Here is a 21,408-nt window from a genome sequence, read left to right on the forward strand (position 1 = left end):
AAGTAAACTAGATGTTGCCAGGGGCGGGGAGAGGGGAGCATGGCAGTGACTGCTTAATGGGCACAGAGTTTCAATGTTTTGGATCTGGATGGAAGCGATCGTCAAACAATGCTGTGAAGAAACTAAATGCCGCTTAATGGCTCACTGGCTAGAAGTTAATTGTGTATTTTATCTCAAATTTTTAAAAAGGGAGGGGAAGAATGCCACATGTGCTAGGCGCAGTGTCTGACAGAGACTCAGGAAGGGTTTGCTGCAGGAGCCAGCCCCTCGGTTCTGAGCCTGTGATGTGGAAACTCAGCACCAGAGTCAGGAGTGTGCACAGCTGCCCTGTGGATGTGGAGACTCAGCACCAGAGTCAGGAGTGTGCACAGCTGCCCTGTGGATGTGGAGACTCAGCACCAGAGTCAGGAGTGTGCACAGCTGTGTGTTCACTGAAGTCCGTGTGTGTGCGTGCCTTTGCTCACTTGCGCCACTGTGCCTGTCTGTGTGCATTTACACAATGGACAGAGGGGTAACTTCAGAATCACGTTATTACATCTTAACTCATTGTTTAGTAAATTGCTATACCTTCCAAATTTGACTATAGTAATAATAATTATGAAGAAAATGATAATAAGTGTTATTATGCCTATTCTTAAATAATGGCAGGTGCCATCTACTGAGGGACTGCTATGAGCCAGGCAGCCCTGTAAGTGCCTTGCACACATCATCCCATTCATGCTCACAGCAACCGTGAGAAAGGAATGCTCTCCATCTTTCAGGAGAGGAAGCTGACTGAGGATCACAAGGCGAAGTACTGGGTCAAGGTCATATGTCAGTAACAACAGAGACAGGGTTGTAATTAGGTCTGACTGATGTTTGTGGTTTGGCAGAGGAGGGAACCGATAGTCAGTGGTCCAAATTATAGGGGAAAAGTCTTAGAATATTAAAAAAGCATTTTTAAAGGACACATAATAACTTTACCCAGAAATAACCACCGTTAATACTCTAACACATTACTTCTAATTGTTTCTATGTCTTTTACATAGTTGAAATAAAGCTAGATATGCAATTTTGTATCCTGTTTTCCCCCCTTACACTGTGCATTAATGTTTTCCCACATCTTGACGATTCCCCGTTTATATCACTTTGAAGAGCTATGTAACACTCTGTCCCAGGGATGCCAGAACTAAACTTAATATTGATATTGAGCATGGAGGTGCTTTTCTTTCATTTTTGCACATGCATAAAGCTGTGGTGAAGACATTTGTCCATCTCCTTTCTCTGAATTTATAATTACTATGTACTTTTAAAGGATTTTTAGATTCTAGTTTTACACTTAACTTCATATTCTTATCTAGAACCCTGGCTGGGCAAGAGCATCATCTTTGCAGGCAAGTCTCACTCACCGGTGTTTGCACCAGACTCTCCAGGATGGAAATAGGAGTCTCTTTGGGGACTCTGGCCTTACCCACTGTCCAGAGCCAATGCTCCTATTCTCTTCCCCTCTTCTTGGCTGACTGCACAGCCACACAGTCTTGACCACAGAGCCGGTTCTCACCTTTCTATGCCAACTCCTGGCCAGCGGCGTGAGGCCTGCTGGCAGTCATCAAGCTGTAGCATGAAGGTAGCCTCCACTTTCGTGATTTCTACTACACCCACAGGCTACCTGCATGATTATTAACATAATATTTTTCCTTCAAACTCAGCTGACTTTTTGATTTCTTGAATCAACTTAATAAAAAAGGAAGATGTATCTCTTTATAGTAAATAGGAAAAAACATCTTTTCACGGATAGAAGAAAAAGGCTAGAAAGTGAGTTCGATGAAAATAAAACAAGATCAACACTGTTGACTCATCATTCAGACTCAGGCCTCTGTTAAACAACGTCAGGGAGGTATTAAATACCTATCAGTGCCAAGATCAGGCTTTCACCTCGACTAAATCACAAAGATGGAAAAGAAATTGAAATAAGACTTTCTCACCATGTGATTCAATGTTACTTAACAACACGCTTAGGTGACACACGCAAACATTTGGTGCCAGTCCCCCTAGAAAACACTGGTGTGGTTCAGCCTTCTCCATTTACACATGAATAAAAAAGCCCAAGAGTTAAGTGACAGCCCTTTGTCACACTCAAGCCTGCCAGCAGGGCAGAACCAAGAATCTAGGTCTGTTGGCTTCTAAGTCTTATTTGATAGCTCTTTGAAAAATTCATTTTTAAAAAATGTCGGGGCAGTGGTGTACAGGGAGAGAGAAATAGATTTTTACTTTGATCTTTCTTTATCATATCCCAAAGCGCATTATGATAGAAGAGATTAAAGGAACAAGCATGTCTGTAAAAACAAACAACAAAAGCAAAAACAAATTTCAGTCGACAGTAAGTATTGACCACTACTTCCTGTGCCAGACCCTAGTCTGGACAGGAAGGTCCTGCCAGGACCTTCTGGCAGGTCTGTTAGTCCAGACCCTAACACTGGACCTATAAATTGAGAACATGAGATAGCATCCTGCCCCCAACTCGCAACACGGCATCTATGCCGGGCAACGTTTGCACTAGACATGACCTCTGTGGATCGATCATTAGTTCTTGCTTGTATGAGCACTTACACTCGTATGAGCACTTGTATGCCAAACTTGTATGAGCACTTACTATGCGTCAGATTTCCGTAAATGATCTTTCATGGGAACGTTGATGACCTCTTCCAGTTACTCTGAGGACTATGCTTACTGCTAAGGTTCAAACTTAAGAACGGCAGGATTTGAAAAGATCACTTATATCAGGGAAGTGTTTTATAAAACTGATACTGAACATCTTAGTGAAGGATACAGTTTTAAAAGCATTACACTGTTTAGGAACTGTTACTAATAATAGCTAACAAGCAAACCAATGCTATAATAATGAACCATTAACTAATACTTACTGGAACTCATGATATACTTAGCACTATGCTAAACACTTTCGCAGACACTGGCTCCCTTCTATCCTCACAAGGATCCTGACCATCTGCCACATCCAGCCTGAGGTCAAGGAGAGGTTAAGCAACTTTTTCAAGATCACACAGGTGACAGCGAGACCTAGATACCAATCCAGATAGCTTACTGAACATTAATACTTTCCAAAGTACGAATGGCATACTCACTAAAGGAAAGATAAGTTGGTTGAAATTTTTGTCACTTTCATTATATTCATCAAAAGGAGGGGAAATTTTAAAATGCCCTCAAAACTTAACTACTAGTTTACCCTGTGGTCCTCAATTCCGGGGCTGAAGACTGATCCTGGTCCGGGGCTGTTAGGAACTGAGCCGCACACCAGAGGCGAGCCAGGGAGGCTTCGTGTGTATTTACGGCTGCTCCCCTTTGCTTCCATCGGGGTCTGGGCCCTGCCTCCCGTCAGTTCAGTGGCAGCACTAGATTCTCGTAGGAGCACAGCCCCCACTGTAGACTGCACACAGGAGGGACCTATCTCAGGGGTCCCATTGATTCTGCGTTGTGGTGCGCTGTGTAATTATATCATTGTATATTACAACGGAACAATACTGGCAATAAAGTGCACGGTAAGTGGAATGTACTGAATCATCTCCAAACCATCCCTTCTGCCCCCATCCTGTGGAAAATTGTCTTCTATGAAACTGGTCCCTGGTGCCAAAAAGGTTGGGGACTGTGGAGTTCACCCATTTATCATCAGTTAACAATGGTGATGGTGAAATCTCCCAGACTGTGCTGTGCTTCCGCATGAGCGTCGCTGGGGACTGCACTGAACCCACGCTGCAGGCCTCACCCCACAGCCTCTGAGGGTGGCGCCTGAGGATCTGCATTTCTGACAAGTTCCTGGGGGAAAGTGATGCTGATGGTCTGGAGACCACATTTTGAGAAACACCAGGTTATGGGCTAACGGGCTTTAGAGTTAGAGTGAGTCAGAACCTTGATTTATTCACTTGCATTATATGTGATCTTGGGCAAGTCAAAAAGGATGAATTCCACATCTATAAAGAAGAATGTCACTAACAGATAAAAATCATTATGAGAATTACATTAAATGAGATTGTGTAATCTCTGATACATTTCCAAATACCTGGCTCATGGTAGGTATTCAACAAGTTGGCTGTGTTAATATTATTGATAAATGATCCTCTAGGGAGAATCCACCATAAATCTTCCACTACATGTTTTATTGCAGATAGAAAAAAATAAAATTATACTTTGAGGATAATGCCATCTCATCCCAAATATTTATAATTGTGTTTGTCTTCTCTGTTCATCACGAAGTTAGAGAATGGTGGCTGATGAAGAAAGAAAGTGTGTGGTGGAACCCATCACAGCCAAATACCAGGGGGCTGAGAGGGCTGCTCTTCCCAGGACTCATCACAGCCAAATACCGGGGGGCTGAGACGGCTGCTCTTCCCAGGACCCATCGCAGCCAAATACCGGGGGGGGGGGCTGAGAGGGCTGCTCTTCCCAGGACCCATCGCATGGAGCAGAATTTGTGGGCAAAACTACAGGTGCTTGAGGGGATCTGAGCTCACTGGAAGCCAATAGCAGAATTAACAGTTATCAAATAACAATATAATTGCCTGAGCTTTTTAAAGCATTTTACTGTTGAGTTTGCAGCAGACACACAGGTCCCCTATTCCACCTGTGCCATCGCAGACAGTTTCCATGCCATAGAGGGTCCCCACCCCAACTCAGGCACTGGGCATTTCCCTGCTTGGGACTCTCTGGTAGTGGACAGCCATGCACGGGGCAGGGTGAACGTGCTTGGGAGTTAACATCGCCAGAAGCAATTGAAAAGAAATGAGGAGCATGAGCTGGTGGACAAACACCCCCAGCTTTCTTGGCCCCTGATGGAATAATTGTCCAAAGTGCTTCAGTGTCTCTCCAAGGTCCCAGGCACAGCACCAGCTCAAAAAAGATGTTTTCAATGGAAGCGACCAAATCCTCAATAGCAGTTGAGATGTACAGCTCCCTTCCTCCTCTGGGAGGCTACTCCTCCGACAGTCCTATTTCAGGCCTGTCAGTGTATGAAGACAAGCATCGGGCAGCAATTCGAACCACCGAACAACATTATTAAACACCAACAAATGCTGATCTTCAAGAGGGAATTCCATGACAAGAGGAAGTTAGGGAGCCAATGCCCCTAACTCCAGTTCGCAGAGGGGCACAGCAAAGCACTGACAGTTGGCTTGGCCGTGACACAACAGAACTCCACAGGCTCGACCTTCTGCTAGGGATGAGGGACTGGTGGCCAAGCCCCATTATGAAAAGGGACAGGTAGACTGGGTACAGACGCCTTGATAGCCCAGGGGTTCTGAGAAGACACAGCCTTCCCAGCTCTGTCAGCAACAGAGCTGGTGGTAAAGCCCAAGATCAATGTCAACATCACTGAAAGCCTGCCATGCAAGGGTCACCAACAAGGTGTGCAATGCCAGGTCCCGGCATGGCAAAGACATCTGAATCCCTCACGATGGCCCAGCCAAGTGACAGGCGTTCAACTCTGTGACTGCATCCTTATCCTTGGCCCTGGAGTCCATTCAGGATCCACCAGATCTACCAAGTGTACTGAATTCTCTGACTTTGGAACATCACATACTGAAATGGCTGAGAGTGGACTTTAGAGCCAAATTATCTAGGAACAAGTCTCAGCTTCAACCGCTTTCTACCCATGGATCCTTGAATAAAGATTTATCAAATAAATACTCATCACTTCTACCAATAACTTTCTAGTGCTAACCTCTTGGAAAACATACCTAATTACTGTGTTTCCATGTATGCACTTTCTTTTTTTTTTTTTTTTTGTAGAGACAGAGTCTCACTTTATGGCCCTCGGTAGAATGCCGTGGCATCACACAGCTCACAGCAACCTCCAACTCATGGGCTTAAGCGATTCTCTTGCCTCAGCCTCCCGAGTAGCTGGGACTACAGGCGCCCGCCACAACGCCCGGCTACATGTATGCACTTTCATTCATTTATTTATTCTTCTCCTACCAGCTCCTAGAACATTCTGCCTGATCACAGCACTTACAAGTCTGGAACCATGTGATCTGTTCCAAGAGCATCTTCTCTGCAGCACAGCCAGGCACTGTGTCGGCACTAAGAACGCAATGAGAGGACATCAGTCCAAAGAGGAAGGCAGACTTGGGTAAGCGCGACTTTGTAACAAAGGCAAGGGCGGGCACTAGAGGAACCCGTGGAACATTAGTTGTTGCATGTCTTAATGACGTTGTAATAAATAAGGGCCATCAAATCAGGCTATAGCAAATTTAAAAAAAAAAAAATCTATCTCCACAAAGGCATGCCTATTCTCAAGGGGCTATGATCAAAAAATGAAAACGAGAAACAGAAAGACATCAGAGAAGGCCGGGCACACAGCTTACACCTGTCATCCCAGCACTTTGGGAGGCAGAGGCAGGAGGCCAAGTATTTAAGATCAGCCTGGGCAATACAGTGAGAGCCTGTCTCTACAAAGAGTAAAAAAAATTAGCTGGGCATGGTGGCACATATCTGTAGTCACAGCTATTTGGGAGGCTGAGGTAGGAAGATCACTTCACCACAGGAATTCAAGGCTTCAGTGAGCTATGATCAAGCCACTGTACTCCAGCCTGGGTGACAGAGCAAGACTCTGTCTCTAGAAAGTAAATAAATACATACATACACATATACATACATTTAAAAAAATAAAAACAGGCTCGGCCCATATAGCACAGTGGTTACAGCACTAGCCACATACACTGAGGCTGGCAGGTTCGAACCTGGCCTGGGCCAGCTAAACAACAATGACAACTGCAACAAAAAATAGCCGGGTGTTGTGGCACGTGCCTGTAGTCCCAGCTACTTAGGAGGCTGAGGCAAGAGAATCACTTAAGCCCAAGAGTTTGAGGTTGCTGTGAGCTATGATGCCACAGCACTCTACCCAGGGTGACATAATGAGACTCTGTCTCATCAATCAGAAATGGTAAAGACAAAATAACAACAGACTCCTCAGAAATTCAAAAAATCCTTAATGAATATTACAAGAAACTTTATTCTCAGAAATATGAAAATCTGAAGGAAACTGAACAATACTTGGAAGCATGCCACCTTCCAAGACTTAGCAAGAATCAAGTGGAAATGTTGAACAGGCCCATATAAAGTTCTGAAATAGCATCAACTATACAAAATCTCCCTAAAAAGAAGAGCCCAGGACCAGATGGTTCACAACAGAATCCTACCAAACCTTTGAAGAGGAACTAGTACCTATATTACTCAACCTTTTCCAAAATATAGAAAAAGAAGGAATACTATCCAAGACATTCTATGAAGCAAACATCACCTTGATCCCCAAACCAAGAAAAGACCCAACAAGAAAAGAAAACTACAGACCAATATAACTAATGAATATTGATGCAAAAATATTCAACAGGATCCTAGCAAACAGAATCCAGCAACACATCAAACAAATTATACACCATGACCAAGTGGGTTTTATCCCAGGGTCTCAAGGCTGATTCAATATACATATATCAATTAATATAATTCAACACATAAACAAATTAAAAAACAAAGACCATATGATTCTCTCAATTGATGCAGAAAAAGCTTTTGATAATATCCAGCATCCCTTTATGATCAGAACAGTTAAGAAAATGGGTATAGAAAGGATATTTCTTAAACTGAGAGAGGCCATCTACAGCAAACCCACAGCCAATATCATATTGAATGGAGTTAAATTGAAATTATTTTTACTCAGATCAGGAATCAGGCAAGGTTGCCCGTTGTCTCCACTGCTCTTTAACATTGTAATGGAAGTTTTAAGCCATCGCAATTAGGGAAGAAAAGGTGATCAAGGGTATCCATATAGGGTCAGAAGAGATCAAACTTTCACTCTTTGCAGATGATATGATTGTGTATCTGGAAAATACCAGGGATTCTACTACAAAACTCCTAGAAGTGATCAAGGAATACAGCAGCGTCTTAGGTTACAAAATCAACAGTCATAAATCTGTAGCCTTTATATATACCAACAATAGCCAAGCTGAAAAAACAGTCAAGGACTCTATTCCATTCACAGTAGTGCCAAAGAAGATGAAATATTCAGGACTTTACCTGACAAAGGACGTGAAAGATCACTATAAAGAGAACTATGAAACTCTAAGAAAAGAAATAGCTGAAGATGTTAACAAATGGAAAAACATACCATGCTCATGGCTGGGAAAAATCAGCATTGTCAAAATGTCTATACTACCCAAAGCAATATATAATTTTAATGCAATCCCTATTAAAGCTCCGTTGTCATACTTTAAAGATCTTGAAAAATCAATACATCATTTTATATGGAATCAGAAAAACCTCCAATAGCCAAGATATTACTCAGAAATAAAAACGAAGCAGGAGGAATCACGCTACCAGACCTCAGACTATACTATAAATTGATAGTGATCAAGACAGCATGGTACTGGCACAAAAACAGACAGGTAGATGTATGAAACAGAATAGAGAACCAAGAGATGAACCCAGCTACTTACCGTTATTTGATCTTTGACAGGCCAATTAAAAACATACAGTGGGGGGCGGCGCCTATGGCTCAGTGAGTAGGGCGCCAGCCCCATATGCCGAGGGTGGTGGGTTCAAACCCAGCCCCGGCCAAATTGCAACCAAAAAAAAAATAGCCGGGCGTTGTGGTGGGCGCCTGTAGTCCCAGCTGCTTGGGAGGCTGAGGCAAGAGAATCTCGTAAGCCCAAGAGTTAGAGGTTGCTGTGAGCAGTGTGACGTTATGGCACTCTACCCGAGGGCGGTACAGTGAGAATCTGTCTCTACAAAAACAAACAAACAAACAAAAAAAGCATACAGTGGGGAAAAGATTCCTTATTTAACAAATGGTGCTGGGTGAACTGTCTGGTGACCTATAGAAGACTGAAACTGGACCCACACCTTTCACCTTTAACTCTAAGATCTAACTATCACTGGATTAAAGATTTAAACTTAAGACATGAAACTATAAAAATACTAGAAGAAAGTGCAGGGAAAACTCTTCAAGAAATCGGCCTAGGAAGATATTTTATGAGGAGGACCCCCCGGGCAATTGAAGCAACACCAAAAATACATTACTGAGACCTGATCAAACTAAAAAGCTTCTGCACAGCCAAGAACACAGTAAGTAAAGCAAGCAGACAGCCCTCACAATGGGAGAAGATATTTGCAGGTTATGTCTCCAACTAAGGTTTAATAACCAGAATCCACAGAGAACTCAAACGTATTAGCAAGAAAAGAACAAGTGATCCCATCTCAGGGTGGGCAAGGGACTTGAAGAGAAACTTCTCTGAAGAAGACAGGCGCACGGCCTACGGACATATGAAAAAATGCTCATCATCCTTAATCATCAGAGAAATGCAAATCAAAACTACTATGAGATATCATCTAACTCCAATAAGATTAGCCCATATCACAAAATCCCAAGACCAGAAATGTTGGTGTGGATGTGGAGAAAAGGGAACACTTCTACACTGCTGGTGGGAAAGCAAACTAATACGTTCCTTTTGGAAAGATGTTTGGAGAATACCTAGAGATCTAAAAATAGACCTGCCATTCGATCCTATAATTCCTCTACTAGGTATATATCTAGAAGACCAAAAGTCACATTATAACAAAGATATTTGTACCAGAATGTTTATTGCAGCCCAATTCATAATTGCTAAGTCATGGAAAAAGCCCAAGTGCCCATCCATCCACGAATGGATTAATAAACTGTGGTATATGTACACCATGGAATATTATGCAGCCTTAAAGAAAGATGGAGACTTTACCTCTTTCATGTTTACATGGATGGAGCTGGAAAATATTCTTCTTAGCAAAGTATCTCAAGAATGGAAGAAAAAGTATCCAATGTACTCAGCCCTACTATGAAACTAATTTATAGCTTTCATACGGAAGCTATAACCCTGTTATAGCACAAGAATATGGGGAAAGAAGGGAGGGTAATTGGTGGGACCACACCTCCAGTGCATCTTAGAAGGGTACAGGTGAAACTTACTAAATGCAGAATATAAATGTCTGAACACAATAACTAAGAAAATGCCATGAAGGCTATGTTAACCAGTTTGATGAAAATATTTCAAATTGTATATAAAACCAGCACATTGTACCCCATGATTGCATTAATGTACACAGCTATGATTAAATAAAAAATTATATAAAAAATATATATAAAACAAACAAAAACTAAGTCAGAGTAAACAATAAAACATAATCCAGGCCTCTTGTGTTCCAGTCTACTCCTATTTTATCACATAAGATTCCCAATCCTGCTAGCAATTGTCCCATTTCCCAAGGTGTCCTCACTCACACTCCACACTGCTCACAATCCTCTGGCACCTCCCTGCTTCCTAAGTAACTGGCCATGGGCTGCAGGACAGTCTGGTTTCAGCTCCTTGGATCCACAGCCTCTCTGGCAAGAATCTATATGGCTCTGCCTTTGCCCGCCTGGCTGACACTCTCCATCCTGATGCAGTGATTCCGATCCTCCTCCTGATTGGTCAGCAGACATCAGAGGGAACGCACAGATGCTCCCAGGAGACCTCCACAGCCACCCCTAACAGCTGTCTCAGCTGGGGAGGGCTGGTTCACTCTAATCTGGAGATGATTCTAGCTCATGAAAACTGCTTATTAGGAATGTTGGTTCAACATACCAACCAAATGTAGAATATAAATCTTGTTTGAATCCTCATTTAGGGGAAAAAAAAAGCCATGAAGACATCTTTTGGACAATTTGGGCAATCTAAAGATGGACTAGAAGTTAGGTGATAATTGTAAATTATCATTGCCTTTCTTAGGTATGAACATATTGTGGTTATGTAGAATAATGTCCTTGTTTTCAAAAAGGCATGCTAAAGGATGTACAAAAGAAAGAATCAGGTATGCAGAACATGAAGAAAAATACATATCTACACATATGTGTGCACACTTGTGACTACAGCATATATGGCAAATATTTCAAGAAAAAAGAAGATCAGTTCCTTGTGGCTCTGAGTAGAGCGTGATCACATCCCCTATATTGAAAACTGAAAAAAAGAGAGAGATACACAAACACAAGATACATATATTTTTTCTGTGCAAACAAACCTCTGAGCTCTGCCCTGCCACTCCACTCCCATGCACATTTACACACGTGCACACACCAACACTGGAGGGCACTTCCTTCAAGCCCCAGTCCCTAGCAGAAATCCAGAATCCCTGGCCTGGAACCAAGAAAAGAGTTTGTGACTCAGTATTGGAGGACCCAGATTCAACCTCTGCTTGACGGTAGCTGGTGATCTTGAGAAGCCCCACCCCCACCCCCGAGCTGATCCGAGTCTCACTTTCCTCGCTATCATCAGACTGTAACCATCCCGTCTCCCAATCACACAGGGTCAGTCTAAGGACCAGGAGCAAGGCTGGCTATAAAGATGCTGTCTCAGCAGTCCTTATTAGTGACTATGCTAAGATGCCAGCATATGGAGGGGTATCTGCCTTCTGATTAAAGTTTTCTCTGTGCCAATCTTTTGGAATTAGGCCTCCAGGAATTTACTGTTCTGAGCTGCTGGCTACTGGAAACAGATGTAACTCTTTCAGACCTACATGTTATGGTCAAAGCAATAAAAACACAACTTGCTTTTCAATTTTTTTTTTTAAATAGTCATTCCCAAAGATATCGTACAGAAATGGATCTGAAACAGGCAGCAGAAATAGAGAGGCTGAGTAGAAAGATGGAGCCTAACCAAGCAGCCCTTCTTGGATCATGGGCAAAAAATGCCAGAAACTTGGCTGGGTGCCCCCAAGCTCCTTGAAACTAAAACTTGGGCAGAAAACCTCATTCATTCAGAATCCATTAATTCTGAGAATTTGCACCTTGCCTTAGCTGAACTTGCCACTGTTGTAGAAAAGCAGTTTGGCTAAGAAGGAGCAGCCCTGTGGTGCATGGGCAAGCATGTTAACTGGGCCCAGGAGACCAGGCTCGCTCCTGACCCCACCACTGTAACCTTGAACAAGGTACCTTCCTTCCCCAGGCCCAATTTTCATCTCTAAGATAGATAATAGTGTTGGATTAGGGCTGTCCCTATCTTATCTGATTTTAAGATTCTACCATTTGTCACTTCCTTTGGGAAGTCCTTCCAATCCTCAAAGAATGTTTGTTGAACAGAACTGGTTATCTGTGAAATTAAAGCATGCTTAATCAACCAAAAAGAACAAACTATTTTAGAGTACTTTGAAAGCACTCCTGTCTGTACCCCAGGGAAGCCCAATGCATCTCAGTTTTTCACTCAGGTTGATTCACGGGAATTCCAGCCATTTTGCGAGTAGTTTGAGTAGTAGAGTATCTAAGTACTCTACACACCCGAAAGTGACAAAGAATGCTATCGTTATAGATAGCTACTAAATGTGGAACTCTGTGCTAAGAGCTTTATGTACATAACTCCTTCAAAGACCACAGCAACGCCGCAATGGAGGGTTGCCATCTCCACTCTCGTATGGAAAAACGGCAGTTCCTGCACTTACTAAGCTTGCCCAAGGTGACCAGAAGTCACCGTGGATGTCAAACACGGTGGGAGCATCGAGAGATAACCCATCCCACTGTGGACAAACTCCGGCTTATGAGTGTGCTCTTTGTCTTTCTTTGTAGTGAACATAAACTTAAAAAAAAGTTTTACTGAGCTATATTTGATATACAATACACTGGACATTTTTAAATTATACAACTTGATGAGTTTTGATATCAGTATACAGCTGAAAGCCACACTACAATCAAAATAGCAAGGACAGCTTTCACCCTCCAGTACTCCCCTGCTCCCTTGGTAATCTACTCTCCTCTTCCCCACCTCAGGGGAACCACTGATCTACTTTTGATCAGATTACATTTTGTAGAATTTTACATAAATAGAATCATATAGTATATATTTTTTGTCTGTTTTTTTTTCCACTCATTATAATTAGTTCGAGATCGAGCCATGTTGTTAGGTTTATAAGGAATTCATTTATTTTTTGCTGCTGATTAAGATTCCACTGTATGGATATATCCATTTACCTGTGGATGGATATTTGGGTCACTAACACTTTGGGGCTATTATAAATAAACCTGCTTTGAACATTCCTATGTAGGGCTTCATATGTAATATGCTTTCATTTTTCTTGGGTAAATACCTAGGAATGGAATGGCTGTGTCATGAGATAGCCGTGTATTTAAGTTTTTTTTTTTTTTAAATATTAATGCACACTTTTTTTTATTATATTAAAATCAGGCAATGGTCTGACAATCAAAAGGCTGCTTATGGAATACTGTTATGTTAAACTTTACTTACAGGATGTTAAATCCTTAGAACTAACGTTTTCCCCAGAAAAAGATTAATGGAAACATCAATTGCTTTCCAGACTTTTGACAGTTGCTGCTCAAAAGGTGGTTTTACACAAATACTAAATTAAAAAAAAAAAAAAAAACCTTTAGTACACAATGAATTGCTTTTATTTCGGTACGCATCCACATTTCAGCATTTAGTGGTCCTGAACAGAATGTGAAAAAACGCAGCCATTTGCCAGGAAGTCAAGCCCGCCTTTTGGGTATCAGCTGTGCTCACCCAGTTCTTTCTGGATCCCTGCTGAGGATTGGATCGTGCGAAGCAGCAGCACCAAAACCAAAGTATGCACTGAATTCAAGGTTTTTTTGTTCCAGTTGTCAAATTCCAAACTAGACCCCAGTTGATTGCAAGGATGACAAAATGAGAGCCCTGTTTAAAACGTCTTTGATTTTTAAAAGCAAAAGCAATTACAGGAAAACAAAACAATTCAGAGTTGGTATGTGCTTACAAGTGTCTTCATGTGGGCTTTCTCCAAGTTCCCAAGGACTCTGAGAGCTGGCAGGTCTGAGTAACCCTGGTGACTGTTCACCTTATCAAAACCTGAGCTAAAAAAATGCATCAGCTGATGATGACAGCAGAGGTGGCAGGGCTGAGGACCCAATTCCTTTCCCAGGCTGGTGGAGTGAATAAATGCGACTCCAAAACTAAACAAGGGAGGTCAGAGACTCTTTCCAACCTTACCTGATGGCTTTTGGCCAAAGCAAGGAAGTGTCGTGGAAAGTGTTGGGTGGTGACAGTGCAAAGAGGGAGTTGAGGAGGGGGGAGGAGAAAGCAGCACCCCTCGATAAAGGTGGGGGAGAGAAGATGTGGGGAAAGCCCTGAATTCCTCACTGAAGGCCAATCTCAGAGGGGAGCAGAGGGGTTACAGTCTATGCTTTGGCCAAGGGTGGGAGTGGAGGAGAATGGGAAGGGGGTGATGGCTTGGAAGGGGCATCATTTAAGACTTAAAGAAATGAGGGGTGCAGACAAAGCACCCCACACACCCAGCAGTAGTCCCACAGGCTGTGACCTGAAACCTTCATGTCTACTCTAACAAGCCCCCAAGCTAGAGGGCTGTTGCAGGGAGGGGAGGAGACAGGGGCAAGGGAAAGAGAGAAGGCAGAGACCCCAGGCCACGTAATCAGCAGCAAGGTGATTGTGTGATGTGTCTTTTCACAGTTGAGTTAGATGTGCCCCACCAGTTATGATGGGAACCAATTTAAATATACTTTCTTGATCCTAGAAGTTCAGCTACGTGGACAGTGGTTACACTTGATGGGATGATTTGTTATAGCACAACTTATATATTTCAAATGGACAAAAAATTAGTATCATTTACAGTATCTTAAGATAAATTGCCTTTGAATGGGAGCTTCCTTTCCAGTACTTCGAGGTCTACAAGACGTATCTAGAAAATTTACTACTGTGGAAAATGAAGACTGCTTAAATCGAATGGGGGCAATTAATTGATTAATTGACAGTAACACTGTCCTTCAGGTGGCTGAGGGAGTTTCATATTTTCTTTAGACATCATTAGGCGCCCAAGCTCTTGCAGGACAACTTTGATACTATATGAATTCTGCCATTTTGCTAGCACTGATATGGCTCTTGGGTCCACCACTCCATTAGAACTATTAACTCCATTCATATTAATTTTTGTTACAAATCTTACAAAGGGGGGTGCTTCTGGGTATTTAGGTCCACATTCTATTTTAAGGCTGTATATTCGGTTTTCATAAATTGTTCTTGGAGGCCCAATTATCATCCCTGTCCATCATGTAAGTGTCATGTCTTCGTCATCTTCTAGACCCCAGCTAACTATGCCATCTCCTACTCCTTTCTGACCTTCTTCGAGTTCTTCCAACAGTCGGAAATTGCGAGGGACTTTTACTCCCGAGCCCGTGGTGGCTGCCATCTTGCGTCACTGTCACTGGCTGTATTTAAGTTTTTATGAAGCTGCCACACTCTTCTCCAAAGTGGTAGCTCATTTTACATTTTTATTCTTCAACATCCTCGCCAAAACTTGTACCATCAGTTTTTTTAATTTCAGACATTCAAGTGAGCTTGAAGGGATATCTTGTTGTGGTTTGAATTTTAATTGCCCTAATGACTAGTGATGGCAGCGCCCATAGCTCAGTGGGTAAGGGCACCAGCCACATACACTGAGGCTGGCAGGTTCAAACCTGGCCCAGACCAGCAGAAACAACAAGGACAACTGCAACAACAACAACAAAAAAATAGCCGGGCGTTGTGGCAGGCACTTGCAGTCCCAGCTGCTTGGGAGGCTGAGGCAAGAGAATCGCTTACGCCCAAGAGTTTGAGGTTGCTGTGAACTGTGACACCACAGCTCTCTACCCAGGGCACTAAGTGAGACTCCATCTCTAAAAATGATGATGATGATGATGATGATGATGATAATTACCCTTTCATGTGCTTATTTAAAAAAAACTTAAGCTATGACATGAAAATTTGATAAAAATAACATTATTACTTATCCTTTATTAAATTGTTACTCTACTATGTCACAATATGATGCTAAGAGTTTTATATACATCATATCATTTCACTCTTAGAACAACCTAATGAGGATGGGATCAAGGTCCAGGTCTGGCAGTACATGGTGGCTCCCGCTTGTAATCCCAGCACTCTGGAAGGCAGAGCCAGGAAGGTGGCTGGAGGCCAGGAGTTTGAGACCAGCCTGAGTGAGACTCTGTCTCCACAAAAAGTAGAAAAATTAGCTGAGTGTGGTGACAGGCACCTGTAGTCCCAGCTACTTGGGAGGCAGAGGCCGGAGGATCCCCTGAGCCTAGGAGTTTGAGGTTGCTGTGACATATGATGATGCCACTGTAACTCTAGCCAGGTTGACAGAGTGAGATCCTATCTAAAACAAACAAAAACAATGTCCAGGTTTACACTCAGGGACTGAGACTCAATGAGGTTGGTTAACTCCCCTCAAGTCGCATAGCGAGTGGCAGGTTCAGGGTTTCTTGTCCAGGCCTCTGCTCTAAACCCTAAAGGGTGTGCCTGCTATTGACATTGCTTTTCTGCAAATCTTGCATCTTCTCGCTCAGACACAGTGAGCATTTTGGTACCTCATCAGAGACACAGCAAAACATGACAGACACTGCAGACAAATGTAACATCGACACTTTCTTGCCACTCACATAGTCACTCCTTGTTTGCTGGAAACATAGGACAGTTTAGCCAAGATACACTAGGGCTGAGGCCCTGATCAATATATCAATACTGTATAACATTAAAGGCAAAACAGACTTCTAGAAAGTAGTGAACTGAGAGTTTCAAATCTAAGGACTGGCATAAGAATGGCAATGTGTACCACATGTATGTTGTGCTCAAGAAATCACTTAAAAAGAACTTTATTTTTGCTCTTTAAAGGCAGGTGTATTTCACGCCTTGGCCCTTATATAAGCACTGGAAACATAACTACAATTTCAGACTGAGGCCTGGCACCAAGGACAAGGCCATGTAGTGTAAGGGAAAGCTGAGCAGTCTGAGCAGCCCAGCCAGCACTCTGGACTGTTTTCTGGTAGCTGAGCTCCCTCTCACCCCTTCTAGTACTGAAGTGCTATTGTTTGAACTTAAAAGATTTGCAGGTAACAAGAATCACAAGAGTGTTCTTTGGTTTTGTTTCTTGAGACAGAGTCTCACTATGTGGCCTTCGGTAGAGTGCTGTGGCATTACAGCTCTTAGCAACCTCAAACTCTTGGGCTCAAGCGATTCTCTTGCTTCAGCCTCCCAAGTAGCTGAGACTACAGTAGTTGTTGCCCGCCACAACGCCCGGCTATTTTTTTTTTAAAGAGACAGAGTCTCGAACTTGTTCAAGCTGGTCTTGAATGTGTGAGCTCAGGCAATCCACCCCCCTTGGCCTCCCAGAGTGTTAGGATACACAAGAATGATCATAAATACGGCCACATAATGACAGCTCCCTTTCACCCCTTCTAGTGCTGAGATGCTGTTGTTTGAACTTAAAATATTTTCAGGTAACAAGAACCACAAGAGTGTTAGTAAATACAACCACATAATGAGACCTGCACTGAAGCAGAAAAAATTTCAACTTTGCATCTTGACTCTAAAACCTTGGCTTTGAACTGTAGTGTTCATGCTTGCATGACCCTTTGAAGAACAGTACGCGTGTCTCCGGCAATCCTGGGCAATGCTCATGACTTTCCTGCTGTCACTTACCACGTGACACTGGCTATACACAGTGTCCTTGCTCATCAGAATAAAGTTCAAGCTCCCCGTGGCTTTCTGTGTTCCTAAAGTCACTTTATCCCACCCCATGTCCCCTGCAGATGTGTTTCTCCAGAGCTTCCATGCCATTTCTCATGTTCTCTCCTCTGCCTGAAGAGTCTTTCCTTCCACATTTCCCCACTTGGAGATAACCTAGATCTTCAGGATCCAATAAAAGTAAAGTCTCTCCTTCCTAGACCCTCTCCTTCTGATCCCAGGCAGACCTGGCCACCCCTTAACTATACTCGCCCTGGCTGGGGTCCCTGCTTCCGGAGAGGCCCTTTTCCCACTGTGTACTTCAAACAGTGTGTGTCAGCACTGGGCTTACATGTCTCCTCTCACTTAGACCAGCACTGCCCAAGAGGAAGAGAATACAGCCTGTAATTCCAGCACTTGGGAGGCCAACACGGGTCGATTGCCTGTGCTAACAGGTTCGAGACCAGCCTGAGCCAGAACGAGACCTCATCTCTAAAAATAGCTGGGTGTTATGGCAGGCGTCTATAGTCCCAGCTACTTGGGAGTCTAAGTCAAGAGAATCACTTAAGCCCAGGAGTTTGAGGTTGCTTGTGAGCTATGATGCCACGGCACTCTACCGCAGGCGACAAAATGAGTCTCTGTCTCAAAAAAAAAGGAAGAGAATACAAATACAGTCAGTAAGTATTCATAATAAATAGTACATATAAATAATATGATAAAATATACATAAAATGTAAAATACCATTTCAGCCACATTTCAGGAGCCCAATAGCCTCAGGTGACTAAAGGCTACTGTATAGAAAGAAGGGCACAGATAAAGGACATTTCCACCACAAGAAATACTTCACACCAAACAGCAGTGGTCTAGAATATTTCTCTGGGGATGTCTTCTCGATGGTGGTAAATTGGCCGCTTTAGAGTATAACCCATTGCCCTGAATAAGCAAAAGACACGGGAACTGCAGTACGAGGAACATGGGGCACATTAGGAACACTGACTCTATCGGCGACAAGGTGCTGCTCCTACTGTGGGGTCACGGCCAACCACGAGGCGGATGAGCTGGCTCTGAAGGCCAGTTCTGGCGCTCATGAAGACAATCTATTCTCCCCCATACAGCTCTGCAACCCAACACGACAGCCTCTGCTGGAGTCTGCCTGAAACAGCTTCTCCTTCTCCTGTGTATTTGTACACGCTGTTCCCCATGCCCGGAGCACCCTCTCCGGCCACGCTGGCTGACTCTGACCACCCCTCCATTCCTTTCATGCTTCACCTCTTCCAAGGCACCATCCTGACTGCCCCTCTCGTCCGTCCCTGCACATTTACCCCCCTTGCCATCATTCCTTTGCATGGCTGTGTCTTCTCACAGGCTGTCACCTCCTTGAAGGCAGGGGTTGGCTTTTCCTCTGACTTCGTCTACCACGAAGCCTGGAAAATTGGACACTCTTGACAAATATTAGTTGAAAGACCGAGTAAATGAAGAACTGAACCTTCAAATTCCCAGTGAAGAATCCAATCTTGTGTTTAGCAATGGAGGCATCACTTGAATAAATGTCTGGTCTCTGCAAGCACCAGCTCTGGAGGAAGTCAATCTCATTGGGTTGTTTACATTCCAGGCCATATCTATAATAGGCTTAGCTCATAAATGTTAGAAGCATAGGATGGAAGAAGCCCACGAGGGAAGCTGAGCCATTCTCTGCCTCCAGGACAAACTCAAATCTAAAGTGGTCAAGGAGATGAAAACAAAAACAAAAACCCACTTGTCTTTTTAAAAACACATCAGAAAGAATCCAGAACCACTCCCAGGAATCCTTGGCGATATCGAATTAAGAACCGAGGGTGCCTCCCTCTGCGTGCTGAGTCAGTGGCCTTTGTCTGCTCTGTGACTCACCTCACTGCCTATAAACCACCTGAATAGTTGGGAACAGGGTGGCCGAGCTGCTCACATGCACAGGTATGAGGCCTGCTCCCTTCCCCCTGTTCTAAATGGCATCCACAGCAAACAGCACAGAGATGGGTGTGATCTCTCCTGACTCCCGACTCGTTAGAAGGCAGCTGGGCAAGCCCTAGCTCTTCCCTATACAGAAGGGACAGGTGAAGAGTGAGATAATGAAATGAGATTGGTAGTTAAGGAACTTGCACTCTGGACGTGACTCTGTGATATGGACTATGCGGTAAGTTCACATCCCATCATACGGCCAGTGACCAGCCAGGTCAGGTTGCTTAGCGTTTCCTAGCTTCAATGCCTCAGCCTTAACAAAGACAACACCCACCACCTGGGTGGGGTATGAGCAGTATATAAAAATCAGCACACTGTGCCCCATAAAAGCATTAATGTATACATGATTTATACATTAATCATGGATAATTATATTTATCCAGATAAGGGTCTGCCACACAGTAGGGGTTCCAAACACCTGAGGCACCATCTCCAGCTCTACTCCTTGGCCTAATGTCCCACAAACTGGCTACGTGAGGTCCTCAGTTTCTCCGTCTACACAGATGGGACAAATCATCCCTTAGTTCTTTCCAGGTCCAAGGCATGAGGGATTTTTCAACATGAGACTTCCTGTGCCGTGCTTTCTGTATGTGTGAAAGAGAGTGAGGGAATGAGAGAGAAATCATTTTTGTGAAGTTCCCTTAATGGAATAAGACAGATTTAAATATTTTGATTCCAACCCACTGTGTTCTCTTTGTTCCATATATATATTTTAAAAAGCTAATCTTTGCCTTTTAGCTCTTTCAACAATGCAAATCCTTCCCAATACATGGTAGAGTTTTTCTCCCTCCTGATGACTTAATGTACATTTTTTTAAAATGTTAAATCCTTATTCTTTGTATTTAAATTCTTTGATGTTTCCCATAAAATAGGTTGGAAAGGGTTGGAAAAAAACTGATTCCATTGATCTGAGTGACTCAGATGTCAGAAAAAAGAGGCAGGTTTGCAGCATCCCCAGAGGAATAGAAGTCCGGGTCCTGACGGGACTCTCAAACCTTTCTGCTTAAACCCTAACACCAAGATGGGAACCATAATTATAACCCTGTGCATTCGTGAATCTGTGAAGTTAGCACTTTCCGAAGAGAAAGCCTCTCCTTCTGAGTTCTGGAAGTGTTGTTGATTTTTTTTTAAACTCACATATGTTGGAAGTTTGAAAACTTTTATGTGCTATTTATACTTTCCTTGGAGGTTAACATCAGCATAGAGAATTCCTGCAGCACAAGAACACATTTAACCTAACTTAGCATTTCTCAAACTCATTTGTACTTGAACTACATTTGGGGGGGGGGAGGGATGTTCTCTCTTATAAGAGAAAAAAACTATTACCCCTCCTCACATGCACACACTTGCACATACACATGAAATATGGAAAAAATGCTTGAAACCCTGTTCCTGGAGCCAGGATGGGGCAGAGGTAAGACCATGAAGAGTCAGAAAAACCCAGGTCCAGTGCTAAGTCGCCAGCAGGGCAGCCTGATGGCTATCACTTAACCTTCCGGAGCCTCCACTTTGCTTTGGATGAAAACTGGGCTTGTACAGGGCTTGTGTGCATGTGACGAGTGGGGGTGTGTGCTAAAGCATCTGGCACATGAAAGGTATTTTTAAAATGTGACTCTCCCTCTTCTCTCCTCTGCAAAATCATAAGTGGAGACATTTGAAAGCACACTGATCTGGTTTTTTTTTTTGATGTTCATAAAACTTTAAATCAAATTATTTCACATAAGCAGCTATCCTGGGATGTCATGCCATTATCTAATCTGTAAGTTTTCATAAATAAAGTCATCCAGAAAAAAAAATGGCAGGGTTGCTTTAATACATATATATGTGAAGGAGAACCTACTATTTCACAAATAGCTATCTGAAATC

At 43.1% G+C, this 21,408-nt stretch overlaps 1 protein-coding gene and 1 pseudogene across 4 annotated transcripts in view; both read right to left on the reverse strand.

The window, feature by feature from the left end:
- The window catches only part of TENM4 (teneurin transmembrane protein 4), a 799,143-nt gene that overhangs the window by 758,561 nt on the left and 19,174 nt on the right, over nt 1–21,408 (reverse strand). The window lies entirely within an intron of this gene.
- LOC128565152 (ubiquitin-conjugating enzyme E2 variant 1-like) lies at nt 14,733–15,245 on the reverse strand (annotated as a pseudogene).

This window comes from Nycticebus coucang, chromosome 14 (assembly GCF_027406575.1).
Source record: "Nycticebus coucang isolate mNycCou1 chromosome 14, mNycCou1.pri, whole genome shotgun sequence".
Taxonomy (NCBI): Eukaryota; Metazoa; Chordata; class Mammalia; order Primates; family Lorisidae; genus Nycticebus; species Nycticebus coucang.